This window comes from Rhyacophila brunnea, unplaced genomic scaffold (assembly GCF_057557595.1).
Source record: "Rhyacophila brunnea isolate RB1 unplaced genomic scaffold, BYU_Rbru_1.0 scaffold_16, whole genome shotgun sequence".
In the NCBI taxonomy this organism is placed as follows: domain Eukaryota; kingdom Metazoa; phylum Arthropoda; class Insecta; order Trichoptera; family Rhyacophilidae; genus Rhyacophila; species Rhyacophila brunnea.
The window spans coordinates 12,138,475-12,162,779 of record NW_028232816.1 but is presented as its reverse complement, the minus strand read 5'-3'; the positions used below and the strand labels follow the sequence as shown (position 1 = coordinate 12,162,779).

General features: G+C 34.0%; 1 protein-coding gene across 1 annotated transcript in view; it reads left to right on the top strand.

Annotated features, from left to right (window-relative positions):
* Positions 1-24,305, top strand: part of LOC147074394 (heterogeneous nuclear ribonucleoprotein K homolog) — a 210,327-nt gene that overhangs the window by 44,995 nt on the left and 141,027 nt on the right. Inside the window, exon 2 of the mRNA XM_085943661.1 lies at positions 9,481-9,534. The gene's annotated coding sequence lies outside the window, so the exon portion shown is untranslated. The remainder of the gene's footprint in view (positions 1-9,480; positions 9,535-24,305) is intronic.

Sequence of the window (24,305 nt, the reverse complement as noted above, 5' to 3'; positions counted from 1 at the left end):
AACCTATAAATTTGAAATCAATTAAAAATTGTAAGTGAAAATCGAATATGATAAAACAAAGTGCCGCTCGTTACATATATCGTTATTCTTTTCGTTTGTTATAAAATACGAGGGTGGGTCAATAATTCCTTAGAAAAAAGCATTAAAACAGTTTTTATTTTTGTATTTTTTTTATTTCTCAACATAATCTCCTTGGAGCTCAATACACTTGGTTAGACGTTTCTCAATTTTTTTTAAACCGTCAGAAAAATAAGTTTTCGAAAGGTCCTCAAAATAAGCATTTGTCCGATCGATGACTTCTTCATTTGAAAAAAAACGTTGTCCACTTAGCCATTTTTTTAAGTTTGGGAAAAGGAAAAAGTCACTGGGGGCTAAATCTGGCGAATACGGTGGGTGGTCGACCAATTCGAACTTCAATTCTTCAATTTTAGCCATTGATCGTAAACATGTGTGAACACGGGCATTGTCCTAATGAAAGAGGATTTTTTTCCTGTTTAAATGAGGCCGTTTTTCTTCAATTTTGTTTTTTAGCTGGTCCAATAAAGATGCATAATAATCCCCTGTTATTGTTTTTTATTTTTCCAAATAGTCAACGAAAATAATTTCACGTGCATCCCAAAATACAGTAGCCATAACCTTACCAGCTGATTTTACGGTTTTCGCCTTCTTTGGACATGGTTTGCCTTCGCAATCCACTGCTTTGAATGTTCTTTCGTCTCGGGAGTATAGTGGTGTATCCATGTTTCATTCACAGTCACAAAGCGACGAAAAAATTCATCCGGATTGCGTTGCATGAGCGACAACAGGGCTTTAGAGGCCACCACCCTATTGCGTTTATTGTCGACTGTGAGCAAACGCGGCACCCATCTTGCAGAAATATTTTTCATGCCCAATTTGTCATGTAAAATAGAAATGACGCTACCTTTTGAGATCACTGTAACCTCAATTATCTCACTCAACTTTAATCTTCGGTCACTTAACACCATATCGTGGATTTTATTGATCATTTCTGGTGTAGTCACCTCTACAGGACGTCCTGAGCGTGGTTCATCCTTTGTTGATGTACGACCACGTTTAAATTCACTTAACCAGTTATAAATAGTTGCAAGTGAAGGAGCAGATATGCCGTGAACTAAATCCAACTCATTTTTTATTTCCTTTGCTGTTAACCCTTTTATATTAAAATGTTTAATAACAGATCTAAACTCAATTTTCTCCATTTTCCATTTTTCCATTTTCCACAAGCAATTTTTTTTTTAATGTACGAGAAACACACAACAACCCGACCAATCTGATTGAAACTTCGCAGCATACTGAATCGGTAGTGCCGCTGCATGAAAACAAACCGCTTACAGTACTAGTCGCGCCACCTGTCGGCTTTTCTAAGGACTTATTGACCCACCCTCGTAGATTTTAAATTACACGTCGTATATAATATGTATAGACGCTTAAGCAGTGGTTTGTCTGATATATATTTGATAGCAAATTTAAAAATACTGACAACAGAGATACCACTACTACTGCTATCAAATCCGGTACTGTCGAAAAGTTTCACTACCACACCTAACAATGGTCATTGGGCGTTATAATAATAATAATATTATACTTACCGTGTTTGTTACACAATAAAAATTAAATTTCATATCCGTAGTCGATATATTTTAGCATCAATAAGGTTTTATTCGCAATAAATATGAACATAGTGCATAGATAACCAAAAATTTATCCGATCGCACGATTACATTCATATTAATAGCTGAGCTTTCAATGTTTATTGAGCTTTTATTGAAATAATGGCATATCAGTAAATTAACGTTAATTCCTTCATCACATTATATAACACAATGCAAAAATAATGTTTCTAAATTGCACCCATCAACATTATATATCGGGATATTTCATTTATTGTATACCAGCGTTTCCAAAATTGATTCTTAATAAATATGCTACTATAATATTATATTCATAATATTATAGTATGGTCATGTTTTCGTTCGCCTTCCTCTATAGTCATCTATAATAATCCAATAACCCAGTCAGGCGATCCTAATAGTCTAATGCGTAAAGCAACTGACTTCTCATGCCAGGGGTTCCGAATTCGAAGGTGAAGTCACAATACATCTAGGTATGTGATTTTCTCAAATTCACTGTTTCACTGCTAGTACTAATCTATTGTAATTGGGCACAGTGGACTGTTGTAGCGTTTAAACTGTTTAAAGGAATATATTATATGCCAACAATAATGGTTAATACAATCCAGCATTGGTTCAAGCTCCCTCCACAAGGTTAGGAATATTAATTTTTGTTTTACAGTCCAACTACCTCAGTCTAGGTTTCCCGATCCTAATTTTCTCACCCAGTCTACTGGATAGGAACATATTGCGTGGTCGGGTCTTCCATCGTTGATATACATACATAATATAAACTGCGCAACGATGTCGCCCTATTTAATAACAATACTACGGGGGGATTATCTTATAACGCGTTGGTTTTTAGGTTACATTAATATGTCGCCAGTCCCATTCATATATAAGATAAAGCCTGCCCAACGAAGTTGTTCCACTTTCACGTGTGGGATGATGCATCACTACAACGCGTCTTGTTTTTGACTCTACCTTCCTCCCCTTGTGCGATATTGGGCGCATATCACTCTGAAGACTATTCTCGCTATATATCAGTGGCGAAGGGTGGAGGTAGGCTATTAAGATTCGACATAAATAGTGTACACCAAACTTTGTCATTCATACTTATTTCTTTTCGTTGAACTAAGAATACAATTTTCACATGGTGCTGGTTTTTTTTTTTTCAATTCAATTAAACCCTGCCTAAACCATACCATAATAGTTTAGGTATTCTATGGGTGATCCGACAAAAATAGCACATTTTTTTGTTACAGAGGTGTTGATTAGTTTTTTTTTAATTCATTAAGCATTAAGCCAAGTCTATACCAAACCGTAACCAATATAAATATTTTTCTATCTATAGAATATCTAAAATTATGTATGATTTAATGGCACACTTATAGATATTTTATACATAAACGAATATTTTTTGACTATTGTGTACTATGGCGGCTTGAATTGGGCAAGGTTTAATTAAATTTTAAAAACTTTTTAAAGACTATCTACACATTTTAGTCTTAGTTCAATGAAAACAAATACATTTGACTGACAAAGCTTAGTGTTGACTATTTATGTCGGATCTTAACACACTACCTCCACCCTTCGCCACTGGTATATGCTATCGCCTGTATAACTTTACTATTCTATAAATTTCGTGGCCGCCGTCGTTTTGAGGAGTGATTCGTGATCTCAGATAAATATGAAATCATCAAATTTCTAAAATTTGTAACCATTAATCATGCATGATGGGCTTGAAGGAGCGTCACTCACAGACACGTATTAGTTTGATTAAAATACCTAGTGTGTTTTGAAAAATAATTTTAATGTTTTTTTTTTATTCAGTATTAGAAATTTGTTGCAATAGCGGTAATAGCGCGTGTCCCGATCCAGATTTCCCTTGGATCAGCGATTATTTAATATTGAGAGTGTTGACAGTTTGCGTCATTTCGCAGAGATCGCCTGTTTAATGCTTGCATTCTGACAGCATTGCTTTACTGTAGTCAATCATCGTACCTTTCGAGTATTCGGAATCACACCATACTATGCTGAGATTCGATGGCAGATGCTTGCGGCGCTTACTGGGTTACGACTACACAAGAAGTAACCAGACCATGTAGCCTCTCGTCACATCTGAGATGTGACATTTTATCTGCCTCGGCCTCGTGCTAGAGATGTCTAAAGAGAGACTGGTCTGACTTTTCTTTTAAGACACCCGGATTCTTACATAGAATTACATTATTCTGGCATGAAGGAGTAGTAAATGGACAAATAATAATTAATAACAAATACAGCATTTTAAAATTATTTAAGAAAATAATTATAACAGAAAATATGTACAAAGAGCAGTTATAGCAAAAGGCAAAAAGTATTTTCAATCGTAATACAGTAAGTAAAACCAAACGTTGGTAAAGAATCACTGCAGAGCTGATCACTACAATCTGGCAGCACCATAACTCACTTAGGTATAATAATGATCCTAAATGCCAACGTGGAAGCGACAATAAATATACCTATACATCAAGCTGTTTGATAATATGCGCTTTATAGCTCAGCCAAACATCAAAACGTTTTCGTGTATCCAAGGAATGTTCCTGAGGAAATGTGACCTGCAAGTATAAATTATAATACCACTATAATATTATGTTTTTTTGTTTGGTTTTATAATCATTAATTTTATATACTTACTTAAATGTACTGCTAAAAAATAAACCTCAGATAAGACAGACTTCGTGGCTTAATATTTAAAAAAAAATCAATAATTACGAAAATTGACGATGACGATAATGGGTATGAACTGCGTGTTGCGTGTATAATGAAAATGCACGCGCAGTTTTCGTGAACGACGCATTTAAATTAAATAAACTCTAAATACATATTCCATGAAAACGAGAAGGGTCAACAGTAGATATTGTATGCAACCCGTGCGTGTATGTATGTTTTTACATTTTTAAACTATTCATTTTTTTAATTTTCCATTCTATCATAAAAATAAAAAATAAATAGAGAAAAGCGCGTCGGAATATTTGCAGGCGGCCTATTATATTCATTTTCCCTCGATTTTTTTGTACATATTGTCCAAACAGCCTCGGAGCATGTCCGCTCGGTTTGTTTGGGTTCGCGTCGGGTCGGTCGTCATGGCGACAGCGCCCGCCAAACAATCAATCGGGCGGACACCCCCCAACTCCCACACTCACATATTATAAAATGAGCGGGGAAGTAGAAAAATACACCGCGCATAGGCCGCGGATGTATGGAGCGCCATAATATAATCACCCATGTCTCTTACCTGCGCTCCGTTCAGTTTGCGCCGATATTTGAATTATTTGTTGTCATCGATGGTCGCCTTTGGAACCGCTGGTTCTCGAGCCATTCGAAATAAAATCTTGAAATAAAATACACCATAATCAAAGTACTTAACTCTATTTTTTATTGACGACTGAATATAATACAAAAGATTTATGAATCTTAACGTTATGTATATTAAAAATACATAATTTTTAAGAACTGATTTTGAAGTATCTCAGATTGCTTGATAATTAGCAATTATTGGCACGGACAGTTTAATTGGTTCAGACAAGGCAGTCTATATTCAGGAATTGAGAATTACGATGGTAGTTTTGGTTATTAATTGATAATAACGCAATAAATGGAGAAATTTTCGATTGAATATTTCGTTCAAATGATTACCATTTATTTCAATATCGACTCTAGAAAAGAAAAAGGCCGTAGTCCACACAAATCAAATTTTACAGGAGGCACAACAACGTTTTTGTTATAGTTTTCGGTCAAAGTTAAAATATAAAATAAACATAACCGTGAAGTAGGTACTTAATTTGGTTTTTATATACCTAATCTGATATTAATTATTGAGTTAGTTAAAGAAAACCAACAAAAATGATGGTTAAGTCGTTTTTCACACTAATTGCCAGTTAAATTTTGTTAATAAATTGTATATAAAATCATTTGCAGCTTATAATCCTTTGGATACAACGTGTACAGTGCAACGTTATTATCTAATAAACCTATTTTGAGAAAACTGAGGGTTACACGTCCCTTTTCCTTTCTATAGTCGAATGCAACATTCATAATTTGCTATCAACTACAACCATATTGCATTCGAAGTATGAGCAATAACTAGCACTACCAGTTTCATGTCACGGCTTGACTATTATATAGTGGGCCTTGTTTTTGACTAACCCCCAAAGTGAAAGATATGTGTTCGAATTTTGCGAGTACTTTTTGAATAAATGAATGTGTCTAGGGTTGCCAATTAGTATTTCTGCAACAAGTGGGGTTTAAATTTTCGAACTTTTTTTAGCTTTTCTTGCCAAAAAAAATGACTATTTCTTTATAATACGTAGGTATGTAGTTAGCATTGTTATTATTTTAAAAAAAAATCGCCGATAATCACATGATGGTAATATAAATTTTACTTTCGATTACAGACCCAATAATTTAATATCATTTATAGGTGTCACCAATAAAATTCTTACATTGTAATTTCATCCTTAATTAGGTATGTGCTATATCAATAATTCATAATTGTAGGTATGTCATTTATTATTATTGAGTATATGTTGTAGGTGTACCTATATAGTAATAGCTGTATTTTTATGGCTTATTGTCCATGTAACTTTCTACCACGTTATGGAGCTATTTCCCTAGTCCTCCAGTGTATAACGATCAATCATCCGGCAGAAATGCCTGCTCCCTAAAAAGCAGTTGCCGAAGAAAGTTGTCCGCGGGAGGGCTCGCATGCCACTGTTCAGGCGCTTTCCCAAGGAAAACCGCTCCGTGGTGGGGGTACCATCCCCCTCCCCCTCCGATGACCAATGGTGACTCGATACGGGGACCTATCTTGGCCTTTCGATTTTTCATTTCCACCCCCCCCATCCGAACACTCCCCTCTCACCCTCCGCGGTGGTGGTTTTCCGTCAATTTTCCGATCGGGACGTCCGATAAAGGAGATGCTTTTTACGTTGGAGCCGTCAGTCGGTCATCGGTCGTCTTCTTCTGCATATCTCAGCTGGGCATCTTGGGCTTCATGGAAACGGTCGTCCGCCAATACCACCGGCAACGCCTGCACGATTTCGCAAGTGGAATTATGCAAAGGTCCGATTTTATACTCAGCCATTTTCACTTAAACTTAACATCGTTGGATACTTCATGGTATACGAAATATCTAGTGCATTGTATTACACATTTTATAAATTTTGCAATATTTTTTATTTGCATACAAACGGAGACAGTGGGTAAGGTTACCATTTTGTATAGGTGTCGTTATCCATTCTAATTATCATAATCATTTTATTATCGATTAAATTTTAACGATCGCTGTTAAAATGCTGAATTTCCAGCAGAAATAACCGTCTTTTTTATTAATACTTAAAACTCGACGGAGATTTTTTTATGTGAGGTAATAATTCTCCTTATATTTTTATATAAAAAATATTATCGATTAAAATAAAAAAACCTTTTTTAAAGTGGGTTATTTTTTGAACATTATTAATAATGAATTGGTTTTTCTTTATGATGGAATTTCATATTGCGATTCCATTCCACTAGTCTTCATTGATTTGCTGAATACTAATTCAAAGCAATTATTATTTTTGGTTACCCGCTGTCAATTTTTATATATTCCATTGGAATCGGTTTCATAACCCCGGACTTTGTCTTTCGGCATTTTGGGGCTGTATATTCACCTATGACAATTAATATACAATTAACAGAGATTTGAGTTTCTTATTGTTTATAAATTAAATTCACATGTCAGATCACACAAATTACATGCGTTAGTAATTTACTAACTACTTTACCCAGGTATAGGAAATGTTTTGTTCAGTAATGAGTTTTGTAATATTAATTAAACTGACTGTTTATAATAAGATAATTATTATTACTACTGATAATTCGTGGTGTATGATAGATAAATTACATCTAACACATACTTACACAATTATAAATCAATAATTACCATCAAGCACATTCAGTCAAATTTAATTATTTTTTTTCCTAACAAAGTAATGTCCATGTTGGCATTTGTCTTAATCTTCTAATCATTTTGATACTATATTTAAGAATTTAATACTGAATTTTATTTAGGTAGGTACAACAAATATTAATAATTTGTATAAATAATAAGTGCATTTGATGAGTTTTACGTTTAATGTTGCGATACATTCTTGCTTTAATCTACTTTAACAGCTACTGCCATGCTAATTAACAGACAGTGTTTTTGGTTTTCGTGAAATGAGAAGAAAATTATGTTTTAAATTTAAAGTAATCAATCCATGGATGTTGCTCTTCTGTCTTCTCTCTATTTGCATTGCGAATACAAAATACGTTGGTACATTTTTGTGCATTGGGCATTTTTGGTTTTTTGCTGATAGCTTTGATGGATCGCAACTAATCATATAACCGCCGCCACACTAGACCGAAGATACTGATATGAAATAATTACGCCAGTATCTCCTTTTGTATGACAGACATCTAAATTGAATTACTTACCTTCTTAATTTGCATTATTTGTGCACAGACAGCGGGGTTTTATTTGACGCAAATGACGCGATCGATTCGTCAGAATAAATAAAAGGGGGCCTCGAAACAGTTCAAGCCAACAAAAATCATAAAAAGATTTCACACAAATTCAGTACAAAATATTACCCAAAGCATAACAAAATCCATGCGACTTCAAACGCTAATATTATTACATTTATCATTGTCGTCCAAAATAATAATTATTTTTAGCTACAGTCTGTGATTGTGCGATTCGCGGAAAGAGACACATTGATATTTTTACCATGTACCTACGTTGATAGTTAGAATGTATAGTTTTTATTATATTTTTTATCGCATTAAAATTATCCAGTGCCTCAGGAATTCACGCCAAAAATCTAAACTCATGTTATAGATTTCGCAGAATAACGAATTTTTTATAAATTATTTTGCGAAATGGTATGCGCGAAATTACATTGGTTCTTTTGGGTAAAAATTCAAACGTTTTTCTGGCCTGGCAATACCTACTGAATATACGTACACAATTTATTTAAAATTTGAATTATAAAAACTGTCTTCTGGAAAGCGATACGCATTTGTGGAGCATTGCAGACAGTAATGTTCCAACTTTATTAGATTCAATAACAATTGTTTTATTTACACATGATTTTGATCACAATACTGTGCGGCCATTTATGTCTGATGCAGCATCTTACGGTGATCTGCACTGTGATACGGCCAACTGAATACGTACTAATTTCCGGGCACGGCGGAAACACACCTGTTTAAGAAATAACTTTTTAAATAAGCTAGTGATATTCAAGCACTCAACTTTTGGTACTACTGAGCGAAGTACGAGTACATAATTGGGTATCTAGGATTTTTTTGTGTCTAAAAATTTTCAAACTTAGAATCATCACATTTCAAGTTGATTAGTGAATAACATAGTTTTAAGGGTCAATCTGTATTGCCAAACTTTTCGTAAGCATTGCCCCCTTTGGACAGCGCTGTACGTATTGATAGATTAAATTTAAAACGTGACGTTTCGCTAAATTGGCTAATTGGTTCCAATGTTTTGACTTTGGTTAAATGTATGCAATTGGCACTAGGTATTGTACATTATTCAAAGCTCTGAAAATAATATGGATCTATGTTTTTGACAAATTTTTAAATCAATTATTATGTACCTAATTTGTCCTCACTGCTGAGAATTGCGCTGCTCTTTCGTCATTCCGGCTTCATACGCGTGACTTCGGTCTTACAGGATTTTTGTCGCATGTATAAATTCACTCATCTCCTTCCTGAGCTATCTGGCTTGCATTAATTGCTTTTACTGATGTCATTTTGTTTCTGTTTTTTTCAGATTTCACCGCTGAGTAAACCACTCGAAACAGCAAACAAATCCAGCAAGTAAACGGTGAGTGTCTTTTTTTCTAGTCAGTGAACTGCAAACACATTAAAATGTAAATTAACTTATGCATCACAACATTATTTCTATTTGAATAACCAGTCGTTCGTCGTGTAGGTATTTGCGAAGCTGATTAAAAATATTACTCTACCGATCGGTTTTTTTTTGTTTATTGTTATTTTCGAGTATGTTTAACTTTAAAATAGCCGTGACTAAATCTTCAAGGAGTATTTGATTTCATAGGCATTTTTTTATTTTTATTTTCTGTTTGTGGTGATCTGATGATACTCACATGTTGGAATATTTCATAATATGAAAACGGCAATGATACATCTCGTCTGGAATGCGGCTTTAACTTTTTATCACTTATTTTTTTTCGTTTAGTATCTCGATTCTCGTCCTATTATGCATTGCATTATCTAGCAAGTGATGTCATTAATTACCTATCTGATAAGCGACAAACGAGGAAGATCAGTTTAAAAAGCGATTTTTAAATAAAGTTTTCAGAAATCAAAGTTACAATCTTTTTTTTTATTTAAATTCGTTTAGGAATAAATAAAATTAGAATTTACTTGATTAATATTTTGTTAAGTGTTTTAATACGTATAATACAACGTGCTAAGTATACCTATTTTGCATTTTAAAAGATCGATTATCAGTATTTTCGCTATCATATAAGTTCTCGGTCACTATTGGAGCAAATAATAATATCTACTGTTGTTATGGGCCAGAAAACCTCATTTTACCCTTTCGCTGCTTTTAGTATTCCATGATTTCAAAACGAAATTGCACGAGTTTTTATGACGCATTGTGGATACGCTATTAAGAGTTTAGTCTAATTACAGTTGATTTAACTATTTTTTTATTCAACGAATAATTCACAAGATTTAAGAATGTGGGTAACAATGTAATTATTGAACATATCTACATGATTTTGGAAACATTTCTGAGAAAATATAATATAAAATCTTTTTGAAAAAAGTAAGATACCCCAGGAATCTAATCCGCATCTCTCGGGTATCGCGCCCACGCAGAATATAGACCACTATGCTAAATGAGTCCAACTTAATTGCGACACATTTTAACTAATGGCTTTAATACTCACTGAAGCGCTTTCCAAATTGAGCTACTATTGGCGATCGGCTTTTATATTATTTTAAATCAAAGTAGGGATTACTTTAATTACTAACCGACGTCACGGATCACTCCAAGATTTTTTATTGTAACCCTTGAACTTGCTAATAATTTTTAATCAACTATTTTTTTTACACTATTTTCTCAGAAATATTTTCAAAATTATGTAGGTATGTTCAATAATTACAGTTGTATGTTACTTCTAAATTGTTTGTGCAGTTAATTTAACGATAATTTTCTATTTCTGTTCACCTCACTTGAATGTCGGCTCAATGTGAATATCATAAAATTAAAAATATTATTATGTATGTGAATAATATTAGTAAGGTAATTTGCAAATTTCTTATTGCTTTTTAAATATAATAATCGCCCATCTACATAGATAATGATCATCTCATCATACGATGATATCATGGTGTAGAAATATGAAAAATATTTCGTCATATCTCACGGACTTATTTTTTAAAAGCATTTTGATGCATATTTATGTTGGCTGTCAAAAAATTATCTATTAAAATTAATGTTAATTATAATCCGATGAGCTTTTGACTCTCTCATATTGTAATAGGTAATTATATTTTTGGAATATCTCAGGTGGATGTAGGTATAATATTATGTTTTAAGATTGCGAAGATATGAATTTATGTCCTTTTATATACCGCACCTCCAACTGTGTTTTAATGGACGCTATGTGCCTATGCGTGTAGAGCCAATTATGCAAATCGCATGTACGAAGTCTGTATTTTCTTGCCTGCTGTATACGTGGAATCAATCATACATTGTAATAATGTTTTTATTACAAATATAAAAAATGTGTATCTACTAAAAATTCAAAAGTTCATGGAAATATATTATGTTCACTAAATATGTGAGATCTTGACGAAGTTTCTTTTGAGATATCGACGAATCGAGACGAATGTGTACTAAAACTCTACCAAGTGGGTACCAACAATGTAATCTGCATACGTTTAATCAATATTGTACAGTTTTTAGTAATATGTATCTTCTTCTAATTATAATATATATTGTAAATTACTGTACTTACCTATTTTGACTTATTATTAATTATTCTCACGTCGTTTGTATGCAGAAATGTGCTTCCGACGGGCTTTCAATTATTATGTGATTTATTAACACCACTCGAACACAATTCAAATAAAAAAAACCTGTCGTTAAATTGAAAGAAAGCATTTCAGTCGTAAGTGCGTTCGGATATTAATATGTCAAGTTATAATTCTTTTAAGTTATCAAAGTCTAATCCTAAGTGAAAAATCATGAAAACTTCAATATATCACACACAAATATTTATTTTCAAAGTAGTTTCGTTCCTCGAGATATTACAATGACTTAATGTCGTTAATGGACAATTTAACTGTTTGATAATAATTCTTACGTTTAATTGACGGCCACTAAGACAAGAAGCTAAAATCAATTATCATGTCCGGAGATTTGGACCACTGCCAAATTTTCAAACAATGACTAGCAAAGAGGATTTTGTACAGCATGTATTTTATGATTCATTCATTTTCCTCTCTCGCGCGGCTTTATTTTGATGTCACGTATTCACGTACTACAATCCATTCTTACTTATGCCTTGTAACTTGTAGCATCTTCCACTAATAAAGGTATCATGGCATTATCAATGTAACCCAACTTATTTCATCTTTACTAATAATTACAAGTTGGCTGATATCTACATTTTCTTGTATGAAACTTTCCCAGATATTTTTGTCGTAATCTTAATTATTACTGATGTGACAATTATCCACCCACAATTGTAATATTAATATTGAATGTGAAGAAGCAACCTTCGACCTGGCCTGGGGACGTGCTGCGGATGTTTTAAGATTCACAACCCAATCTCCCATTTCTTTAGTTCAACTGCATTCAGGAAGTCCGCTAAATACACATACTGCGAAGGTAGACATGGGGAGGACGCGAGAAGACTGGCTTACGACAGGAATTTTTGGAGGCATCGTGTGGTGTTCATATGCTCCGAAGTAGATAGCGAGATAGTTTAAGAAGAAGAAGATAATAATTACTTGAATAGACAGATATACCATTGCAAATTTTTCTGTTGCATCATGGCGTTCGTAATTTTGCTGCAATTGGATTATTTTTCTTGCCAATTTCCTATTATTTGTATCACTGGTACAGTTTAATAATATTAGGAATCGTAAATTAAAATTAAGTTTTTAGTGGGCCCCGTCACCCATTCATGTATACTCCAATGAATATAATATGTATTTTAACATATCATGGGCAGTACAAATTATTAATTAAAGGCGTTGAAAACACGACTTTAATATATTTTTATTTAGTGCGACTTCATTGAAAAAACTGCTACAGCATGTTAACAAATATATGAAAATATCGCTATTGTCATTTTGGTTCAGTTTGTGAGGTAGCAAACACGAGTAATAAGAAACCAATGAAATCGCTTATTTTAAATGTAGTTTTTTTTCTGGCCTCTTGTCACTTTTTAAATACCTATCGATTATTATATTTGTTGTCTTCTTCGTAGCGCCCGTCCGGTCTCCCTAGTGACTTTCTAAATTGGCTCCGGTCAGGTGCGGCCCGGCGAGGTCGCTGGGTCACGATTCGATGCCCGGCCGCACCGTCCGAAACGACGCCGCCATCATCATCACACCGCATCGCCATTCATCATCTCTCCACCATGCTCGCGCGCGAAGGTCGAAGCTTGTGGCAGCGGTTTGCACGGCCAGTAGGAAGATAGCATTATTTATGCCTTGCCTTCGCGCGAGATTTGTGTGTGCAATCTCCGGCAGTCGTTCTCAAAGATTGAAGGTATCCAGCATAGGTGGAACTTGTGTAATTGCCGTATCCTCTGTAATGGTTGGCATATACATCAAAGCGATCTCATCATATTAGATTGTTGACCGATCTATTTAATATAGGTACTATACACCAGTGGCGAAGACTAGGCGATAATTTAATTAAAGCCTACCTTTTTTTGCATTTCTCGAAAATCTGTGTGCGCCTTCATATTTCCGCTTCACATCCACCTTTTCCACTTATGGTCGATTTCATATATACAAACTCGTCTACCGTTTCTGAATTTCGGAGTATAGTTGCTGCGCGGGTATCATAACAATATTACCCATTTAACAATACTTGAATGCAATAAATTGTAATCAAACGGGATGCCAAGAAAATCATATTGTATTAGTATTTATCTTGACTTACTATTTTGTAGCAACCGATCCAGACTTGTGTTATGTTCAAAGTGATTGGCAGTGTCTAATGTTTGAGATGCGCTGATCTCCAGTTAGAGTGCAGAGAAAATTGATTGGGTAATGTGGGAATTGGCGATTTGTGCCTCCCAGGTGTTTCTTCGTTGATTGAAATCGAAAGGTTAACTCGTTGCGATGTTATTATGAGGAAACCTTAAATCCAACATTATCTATTGGCTCATACTACTTACAGCACAATAATCCATTTTTATAATTGGATAGTGGTGGTCATGGATCCAACAAACTTGTTTAGAGGCACAATGCAGAAGAAACATGATTTTTTGAAATGATTTAATTAAAAAATTTAGAGGTCGGACATTCTTATATGGTATAAAAACTAGTATGTATGATTTTGTGAAGCCTCCGTAGGTGCCTATTAAATAACAAGAAAAGAATTGAATGAAAGTGAGTTTTTTTCTTTGTATATATTTAATTAAAATGTCTTCATGAAACGAATTAATCAACACCCGTCGTCAGGTAACTTTATAAGGTAATAATATCGTTAATTAATACCTATGTATAAAGTAACGGATTCGATATGTATCATAATTTAAGACACAGGACAACTGGGCGATTTACATCTCGGCGTCGGTAAAAATCAATCAATTGTCTCTAAAAATACGCGTATCTACACTACGACTTGAAACAGCAACTGGTCCAACTAACTTAATCAAAGTGCCTACATATATTAGAAAGAATAAAGAGTAAATATTGTCGCGTTATTGTACTATGTTTATATTATGTAACGGTTTGTAATATACCTACACATGTTCATGTTTAACTAAAAAATAAAATAAAAATAATATAATTTGTATTCAAGATCATTTATTTTGTTATAAAACGACGGTAATAATACTTATATTCGATTGCGCGATATCTTGAAATTGCAATATGGCAAAATTTCCTTTTTTTAAACAGCTACAGCCCAATATTTTTGCACAATAATAAGAGTTGATTTTCTTCGGCAAATATATTTATATAATTTTAATGTTTTTTAAGCATCGTATCATAGCGGTAACCGGTAACTCTTTGTTTTTTGTTGCTCCTTTCGAGATTGTGTTTTTTCATAGTATGTACCTATCTAATTAGAGCTCGCTGGTTCACAACTTCTTTCGTGTCGGTAGCCCCTTTTGTAGTAGCCAAGTAAGCTGAGAGCAGAACTCACTACGAGTGAGAACATACTTTGGACCATCATTCTTTCTCAATGGTCACAATTTCTTATATGTTACATATTTTTGTTAATTCTATAATATTGAGATATTTACATTGGCAACCGTGTCGCGCTACCAACGAGTAGACTAGAACGAAAGTATTTTCTTACGATTTTAATAAATTATCTTATGAACGGTATGCTAGAGTGAAATTCTGGTATCTGATAAATTATTAATACACTAGCCGAAGTATTCAGCTTCGAGCGAGGTCGCTTCGTTGATCGATATACATTTATCTTACTTAACAAAATAATAATTATTACATTCTTCAATATTAAATATATCTGTATCTAGGCATACGACATGTCAAAATGGACATTATTATGATAGCCTAGTTAAACAAACGAAATCAACCTTTATCTGTCGTGAAAATTCAGAATTGGAATTGATAGGAAGATAATTTGAACAAACAAACTTTGTATTTATGTAGGTGTCGGCTGGGGCCATGTAGAAAAAAAAATCAAACAAACATATTTTGACTTTTATATAATACTAGCTGACCCAGCAAACGTTGTTCTGCCATATAAATTATTTCTAGTGAATATTTTGGTTGTTAAATAAAAAATAACGAATGTATCGTAAGTGTGTGGGGATGGGATCTATGACAGAAAGAGAAATAGAGCGCTGTAGACGATGACCGCCGATAAAAACAAAAAAACATCAACCATTCATTTTCTCAATTCAAAATGAGTAATGATGTTCATAATGAATGAATTACCTGTGGCAGGATCTCGTTCTTTACTATTTATGCAATATCCGTTTTGTCCCTTCCAGAAAATTAGCGGATATTGGAGAGCGTTGTATGAACGGTGTGTGTCAGCGATGAACTTCAGATTATTGTTTCTTCTTCGAATCACGATTTCTCGCGTCGATGTGCAGTCGCCAACCATGATTCCAGCAATGTCGTCAACAACAGTCGCATTGAATCAACGTACGTGCTCTCCAGCTGGTGTTTTATCAGGATTGATGACAATAGCGTGATTGTCACTTTGCAATTCGTGCATGTGTGCTTTGAAGAATTTCAATAATTCATTGTGCTCATTCAACAGGGCGTCCAGTTCGCCGACGATGCGCCTGGCATTAGGCGAATTGAGGCTGTTGTAGCCGCAACGTGCATCCACATGATTGATGTCCTCACCGCCGCGCACATGAAGTAGATTTGTAAAAATGTATGTGGTTCGTTTGGCATTGGCAGCAATGAGCCTACTTTGTGGTATACTTGACCTTTGATTTTGAACGTAGAATGGAATTGTTGACCATTTGCCGCAGTATTGTGAACTATTTCTGTTGCTCCGGACGAAGTCATTTGGAAGCATGAATTGAATGTGCGAATGGACTTCAGGAACAGGTTTGAATCTGGAACCGTGCCGATGAGCAAGCCGTTCAATGGTTCTGGTGGTATCTGAATTTCTGGTAGTTGCACTTTTCCTGATGCGCAACACATCCCGGCTGACTCATGTTTGAATTTGAGCGCATGACAATGGGGACATTCTTTGTCTATAGCACCAATCAGCACTTTCGGATGAGCGGAATATTCAATATCTGGCTCGTACTCGAATGCGAGACGAAGGAACGAAGCGGATGTAAATGTTCGATGTACTTGTTGGCGTTGTCGGTCATTTGCTCTGCGTGTGGTAACTACGAACCGGCGCGCTTGGCTCCGTTCCAATTGTCGTTGTTGATTTCGTTCAGCTCGTGCCTCCTGTGATTGAGCTGCACGCAATTGCGACATGCTTACACGCAAGTTTTTGTTATCTTGTTGGATTTGTCCGTCTGTTCTTTCTGCTCTACTATTTCGCATGTTTGTTGCTTTATTCGTTCGACGACCCAAATGGCCCCCCTTGCGTCTTGCTGGTATTGTGCACTATAATAGACACACATAAAAATAGATAAATAAAATAAATCGTACAAAATTTTGCACGCACTGCGTTGTGGCATGCCGAATGAAATGTCAAAATGACGCGACGCTTCTCTTGAATTCTTCTCGGACGTAGGTCATACAACAACATAAAAAATTTCGTTCTGTTTGAAATACGAACGACGGTTAAATTGAAAATTAAAAATTGTTCATACAAAAATAATAAAATCGCGATTTAAAAATGGGAGGGTGGGGGTAGGAGGGTGAAAATTTGGGTTTATAGGTATATTTTTATGTCAAATAATAAAAAAAATACAAAAAAAAAATTATCAAAAAAATAAAAGAAAAATTTTCTGGATAGCGATACCCTAATCACAAAGCGGTATGAAATATACTTGTTGACCTATTCTCATACCTAACAAATATACATAAAAAAATTCATAAAAATCGGTTGAGCCATTTCGGAGGAGTTCGACCACAAACATCGTGACACGAGATTTTTATATATATAGAGATATAGATAATTATCAACGGGAGGTCGACTCATTGCCCGATGAAGGCATCCGGCTCCTTTTATCCCTCACAGTCTAAGCACACAAGAAAGATTTCGCGATATAACAGATATCATCAAACCAATTTTGTCAGATTAATTACATTTATTGACAGTAGTTCAAACTTATCGTGTTTTTAAACATAAGCGTTTAACCAAATTAAACGTGGTTAACTATTGACACATAAGTAGTAGCATCCAACTCGCAACCACATTTTTATCCAATGTTAACCCTTAAATGCATGATTTTATGATATACAACGGATACGTGTGATTACGGGAAAGAATACTGTACTATTAATTTATTTTTGTTGATATTGTTTTTAACAATCATATTATCATAATCAATCAATCCACTTTATAGATTCCAGTAATATTTTTTTCCCGATCAAAATCTAATATTTTTGTGGTTTAAACTGAACTTGAATATAGCCGTTAAAAAATAATTGCCAAAATGCGGCCCATACATAATAATTATAATATCATCTCCGGCTCGCGTCATTTGATTACAAATTATATCGACCTTTAATCGGCAGAACAACGTAAGCGACAATTCATAAATTTTAGAGGAGAAGGTTTTTTCTTAATTATTTCCGTAATTAGTTCTAAAAATGAATTCTGTTAATGTGGTTAATAATAATTGGTTATTGCCTATACGGAAATTATAAAACAATTGCATTAGTGCTTTTAGTTTTCGAGATAGTGGCGGTAACGCTGTTTTGCTTATGTCTATGACGCGATATTTTTTCCAGGCATGTCGCTTACGATATTTGGCGTAGTTGTTTTTACTTATAAATTTCATGCTAATTATCATGTTGTTAAATAAATTAAATATACTTTGACTTTTTAAATTAATGTTTTTGCGTGTAGATACTTACCCACATAGGTAAAATAAAAATAAATGATTGGTATTTTTAAGGTTTCGCTTATATTATTAATATTATTAGGTATTTATTTTTCAAAATGAAATAGGTACGTATCTACTCGTACATAATTAAATACGGGGACCTACTAATTATGATAAAATAAAATTGTAATCAACTATTCAGTTTTACAAAAAAAATATTGTCGCACATTTTTTAAGCAGTAATCGCTGTATTATCCTCATTCACATCTTCCTGATCGGATTTCGGTAAAGTATTTTCCACTGATAATCCATGTGGCAGTTTCATAAACTCATCCGTCATCTCTGAGGGATACTTTTAAGATCGTTATACTCGATCTCCGATATTGGTGATTTAGCACTATACAGCAAGGGTGGCTGCGTTTAAAGCATCACAGCATTTGATCGGGATCTGATGACATTTTCTAGGTCTAACAGTTTAGTCCTACTGTCACCAGAGTAGGTACAATATTTGGTAAGTTTTTTTAAATTATGCCTTTTGTAATTCACCAAATTTAATTTTGAACTTTGAAGGAATGCAAGTAGCAGCGAGAGATTTCCAGTCACGGAATTCTGCATATGACATGATGACCTAGCGTTGGAAATGATGGTGGGTCATTCTACCCTGATTATAAAAATGACTCAATTCTCGCATGAATGGAATCGACCGGCATCGTAGTACGACCAGTGGGTCTATTCTATACTTATCGACCGCTAAAGTGATAGATATTATCAAACTTAGGGTAGGTTTGTATAAAAGTATTAGTACTTATTGCAACAATTACAACCAACGTATTGTAATTGTTGCAATAAGTGCTGTATTTTAACAGCAGTAAGAGAGGTGCTGTTAAAATGTAGGGATTATTGCAACAATTACAATCAACGTATTGTAATTGTTACAATAAGTGCTAATTCTATGATACAAACCTACTCTAAGTTTGATAATATTTATCACTTTAGCGGTCGATAAATACAGAATAGACCTACTGGTAATAGAAAATGTATTTCTATCAATTCAATGAGAATTTTTCATAAAATATGATAGCATAGCCCGTGTTGCCCGGTTTTTATTCTGACCCATCACAGTAAAATAAATCCTTGGAAATTTCCCGCTTTGTCAGTCTTATCCAATGATTTGTGCATTATTGCGGAGATCTCATTACTGCCACGTTTACCATCAGTTTCACCCCATAAAAAGCAGTATCCATTATTTGTTCCACTTTCATAAATACTTTCATTATAGTATGCGTATTTACTATCTATTACTATCATTTACTACTAGCGTATCGACTAGGGAGTGTTTAGCACCTTCTCGTGGTCAAAACTTGCGCACAAAACGTCATTGTGATTTTTACTTTTGGCCAGATCATTAAAGAACATCTCCTTGCATTTATCCTTTACGGTAAGGGGACATTTCTAAGTATCCGTTTCAATTAGCCGAAGTCTCTCGTCACCAGACATATTTGTTTTTTTCTCGCAAAAAGAACACTATTATCTTTTTTGGTAGATGAAAACCCAAGTTGAACTTACTGTCTATTAATACGTTTCTGAAAACATTCCGAATCACGACATTAGTGAATTCATTCAAAGAATCCAAATTTTCAGTATAAATTTTATATACATTTTCAACATTTCAAAAATCTACAGGAAGATACTATTCTTCGTAGATTATTCCGACAGTAGTGAGATGGAACGGCGGGTAATTATTGTTTAATAAACTCTATTACCAGGTTTATTTTATCTCAGCCAGTTTTACTGGACGGCGCGAGCTTTGCTCCCAAATCGGTTTTCGCACAACTCACTACCAGACGGACCACTGAATAAACCGTACCATAGCTTACACTATCAAATAACGTCGGTTACGTTGTTTTGCTCTACTTCATAATGCGATACAAGTTAAAACGCTAAAAGGCACAGACCCTAAAAAAATGTCATGCGAATGAGATCGGGCTCTAATATTTTTGTCACTTACGCGCTAGGTGATATCGAACAGTTCTCAGTTTAAAACGCAATTTACCAAAAAGTGTCGCTTACGTTGTTCTGCCGATTAAGGTTCGATATAGCAACAACGACAACTTACAATGACATTTATCGGCAAAATTGAAATAATGATTCCTACTTTATCATTGGATATAAAATGTATGGTAAAATCGATTTTGCTCAAAAAACCGAAACCAAAGTTTGTACTATACGTAGTTACAGTATGCATTTAAGGGGGGACATGCTCGTCGAAGGTCAAAATTGAGTTTTTATTGTATTTTCAAACCATTATCCTGGACACTCCTTAAACATTGTAGATAATCTATTTATATAATTTTGAAGCCTTATTATACTTTATAGTTATTTTAAACATTTGATGACTGCATAAAGTATTTTTGTTACATAAAATAGTATTCTTTTAAACCTCTCGCTCTAATGTTTTAGAATATAGTCATATTTCGTTACATAACTGTGCAGTGGTGTTAAGATTTTTTACGTTTATTAATTTTTAAACGCATTTATAAAACCATCAGTATAATTTATTACGAGATAATTTTTGAAAAATATTCACAATAAAAAATTATATTAAAAATCTCTGTGATCCCAAATTTGACAAGAATTAGGCATTTTATTATTCAAAAAATTGGCAAGATTAACACATTTGAAGATGATTCTAAAGATATTTATTATAAGCTATGTCTTTGACCATTCAAGTGTGATAAACATCTTATGAATAATGATTGCTTTATAATAATTATTGACCTAAGAATAAGGTAGTGTTTTTTTGAAATACGCCATTTCTTTTATCATTCCCCAGTAGTTAAGCTACAACATACGGCCGTAGCCATAAATTGACAAACTACAATTAAAGTAGGGAGTAAAATTATGTTAACGCGCGTGTTTGAACATGTACCTAACGAAATTTTTTTTTATTTTTTTTTAAACGGTACATGTTCAAACACGCGCGTCAATATCATTTTACTCCCTACTTTAATTATAGTTTGTCAATTTATGGCTACGGCCGTATGTTGTAGCTTAACTACTGGGGAATGATAAAAGAAATGGCGTATTTCAAAAAAACACTACCTTATTCTTAGGTCAATATTTATTATAAAGCAATCATTATTCATAAGATGTTTATCACACTTGAATGGTCAAACACATAGCTTATAATAAGTATCTTTAGAATCATCTTCAAATGTGTTAATCTTGCCGATTTTTTAAATAATATAATGCCTAATTCTTGTCAAATTTGGGATCATAGAGATTATCAATATAATTTTTTATCGTGAATATTTTACAAAAATTATCTCGGAATAAATTATACTAATGGTTTTATAAATGCGTTTAAAAATTAATAAATGTAAAAAATCTTAACACCACTGCACAGTTATGTACCGAAATATGACTATATTCTAAAACATTAGAGCGAGAGGTTTAAAAGAATACTATTTTATCTAACAAAAATACTTTATGCAGTCATCAAATGTTTAAAATAACTATGAAGGATAATAAGGCTTCAAAATTATATAAATAGATTATCTACAACGTTTAAGGAGTGTCCAGGATCATGGTTTGAAATTACGATAAAAACTCAATTTTGACCTACGACGAGCACGTGGGCCGTTAAGAGTTAATAACCGTTTATTACGAAGATGTTACTTTTCATCGGAATTTAAGGGTAGTTAGCGACCCCCTAGAAATCACCTCGTGATCTATGGGTTGGGAACCTGTGATTTAGCTGCATCGGAATATGTAATATTAGTTCATACCGTGTGAATAACGATTGCCTGTTCTATTGTACATTTTTATACCGTAAGTAAGACGTTGTGATAAGAAAACAAAGCCTTAGTTTTTTCTCCGTAAATAAGTATTTATACACCTGCCTTGAAATACATTTTTATCAGAGATAAGTATTTCTTTTAGCGCTACCGTATTTTACCTGTGCAATAATAATTTTATAAACTACCATTTTTGTAAGAACCATTAAAGTATTATACTAGCGAGTGTTATGTAATTTGTAATGGACAGTTGCTTTAATGTACGTCCAGTTAGGTCATGGACACATTTTTTTTTGATATGGTCAATTATTATGTAGGTATGTCAAATTATACATATCCACCTCGTAACAGTGACTTTAAAGCAGTTATCAACCGGTTTAAATTATACAAAATAGACTCAGGCTTATCTGCATAATATTATTTATATGTCATTTTAGTGATTTAACGAGTGTCGAAAGTGGTATGCTTATTGATTTATTCCCATTTCCTGAAGTTATTGAATTATTTAACTTTTAATTAACTGACTAAATTACTATTAATAACTTTATGCTTCTTCAATGTAGCTTGTCTCTCAGTCACTCGTTTTGGATGGAGTCCTTCACCACTGGTCTTTCCATCGAAATAAGATGTTTTTGGGTTGTCTTCGCCAGTTGCCTTGTAGAATCCAATTATTTTACAGCAGTGAAATAATCACATTTAATTGTAAATATCGCTATGTACCTGAAAAAGACTCTGAAACAGCTGGAGATAATTGCACTTTAATATTTGTGCCATACAAATGAATTAGTCAGCTATTTGTTTATTTTGTTTTTTTGCGGTTTATAATACGAGTATAATACTATGATAATGGTAGGATTTTTTGTATACAATTATTAACAGTGGGTTATCTCAGTTATACCATACCACTGTTTTGAGATTATAGAACAATTATTTTAATACAAACCACAGTAGCATTTTTTCTTTTAAATGGGGTAGAAATCTCAGTGATTGATTATGTGGGTAAGTATAGCGTTCAGGTAGCGATATATAAATTGGTTTATCAAATAAGTTAATTCGTCACATAAAATTTGTTTTACGGCATGCGTTTCGCTCACATGATAAGTTTTATCTAGCTATGCATCACGCACTGAGTGTAAACTATAAAATATACAATTGCCATTGGTGTGTGTGTGCATAGTGTCTGAAGATGATGAATGGCGAAATAAGGGATGAAAAAAATGCGAATGTATTATTCTAATCGGGTACATAGATTCTGTACTTAAAAAAAATTATATCCAATATTTGAGTGTTTGTAATGACGCGTTATTAATCGCTATACGTCCGAGATAATATGAGGTCATTTTTTAAATGTCAAGTTTATTTTTTTCAACGTAACAATTTATAAACATGATTTCTTAATATTATTTTTAAAACACTCGAATGTAAACAGAGAATAAATAATGATGGACTCGTTTATCGTGCGGTGTTAATGCATTTTTATTTTTGACTTTTGGAATAGCCCGATAAACGTGCTAATGATTAAGGCAAAAACGTTTTCAAGCACACGCTTGGTTAATGCCATAGGCACACATCCTGCCAGTGTGCCAATAATTGACAGTGCTTAGCCGTTAAAAAGTAGGTACTCTAAAAAATTTTCTTTGCTAATGATATGAAAATTCATCTGCGATCATTTAACGTACAGGCATAATATCTTCTTCGCTCCATGATGCTTCTATTAGCCGGCTCACACGTCAAAACTCATCCGTCTGCAACGTGTCGAATACGTCGTTGTAACGTCTCGTTCTTCACAAAACACACGTTGCCAAATGGAGCTCCGCACACTGGTGGAATGCGACTTTTTTAGATTGGAAAAAATCATCTAGTGCTGCTAGCAACAAATTGCATGCGTCTCGGGCTGCGAGTCGAAGCCGCCAGAATGCATACCATACGCACACCTGCGAATTGGTTATTCATATACCGGGTCGGCGGTCGCCTCAACCCAATATATCCACGTTCGAGATAGCCCATATGCGGTCTTCATAAGCAACATGCGACGTTCCTATGGCTGTGTGGCAGACGAGGCGAGTTTAGATGTGAGAGTCGGCTTACGGAAATAAAAAAATTAAAATATAAGACATTGCTGCCAAAAA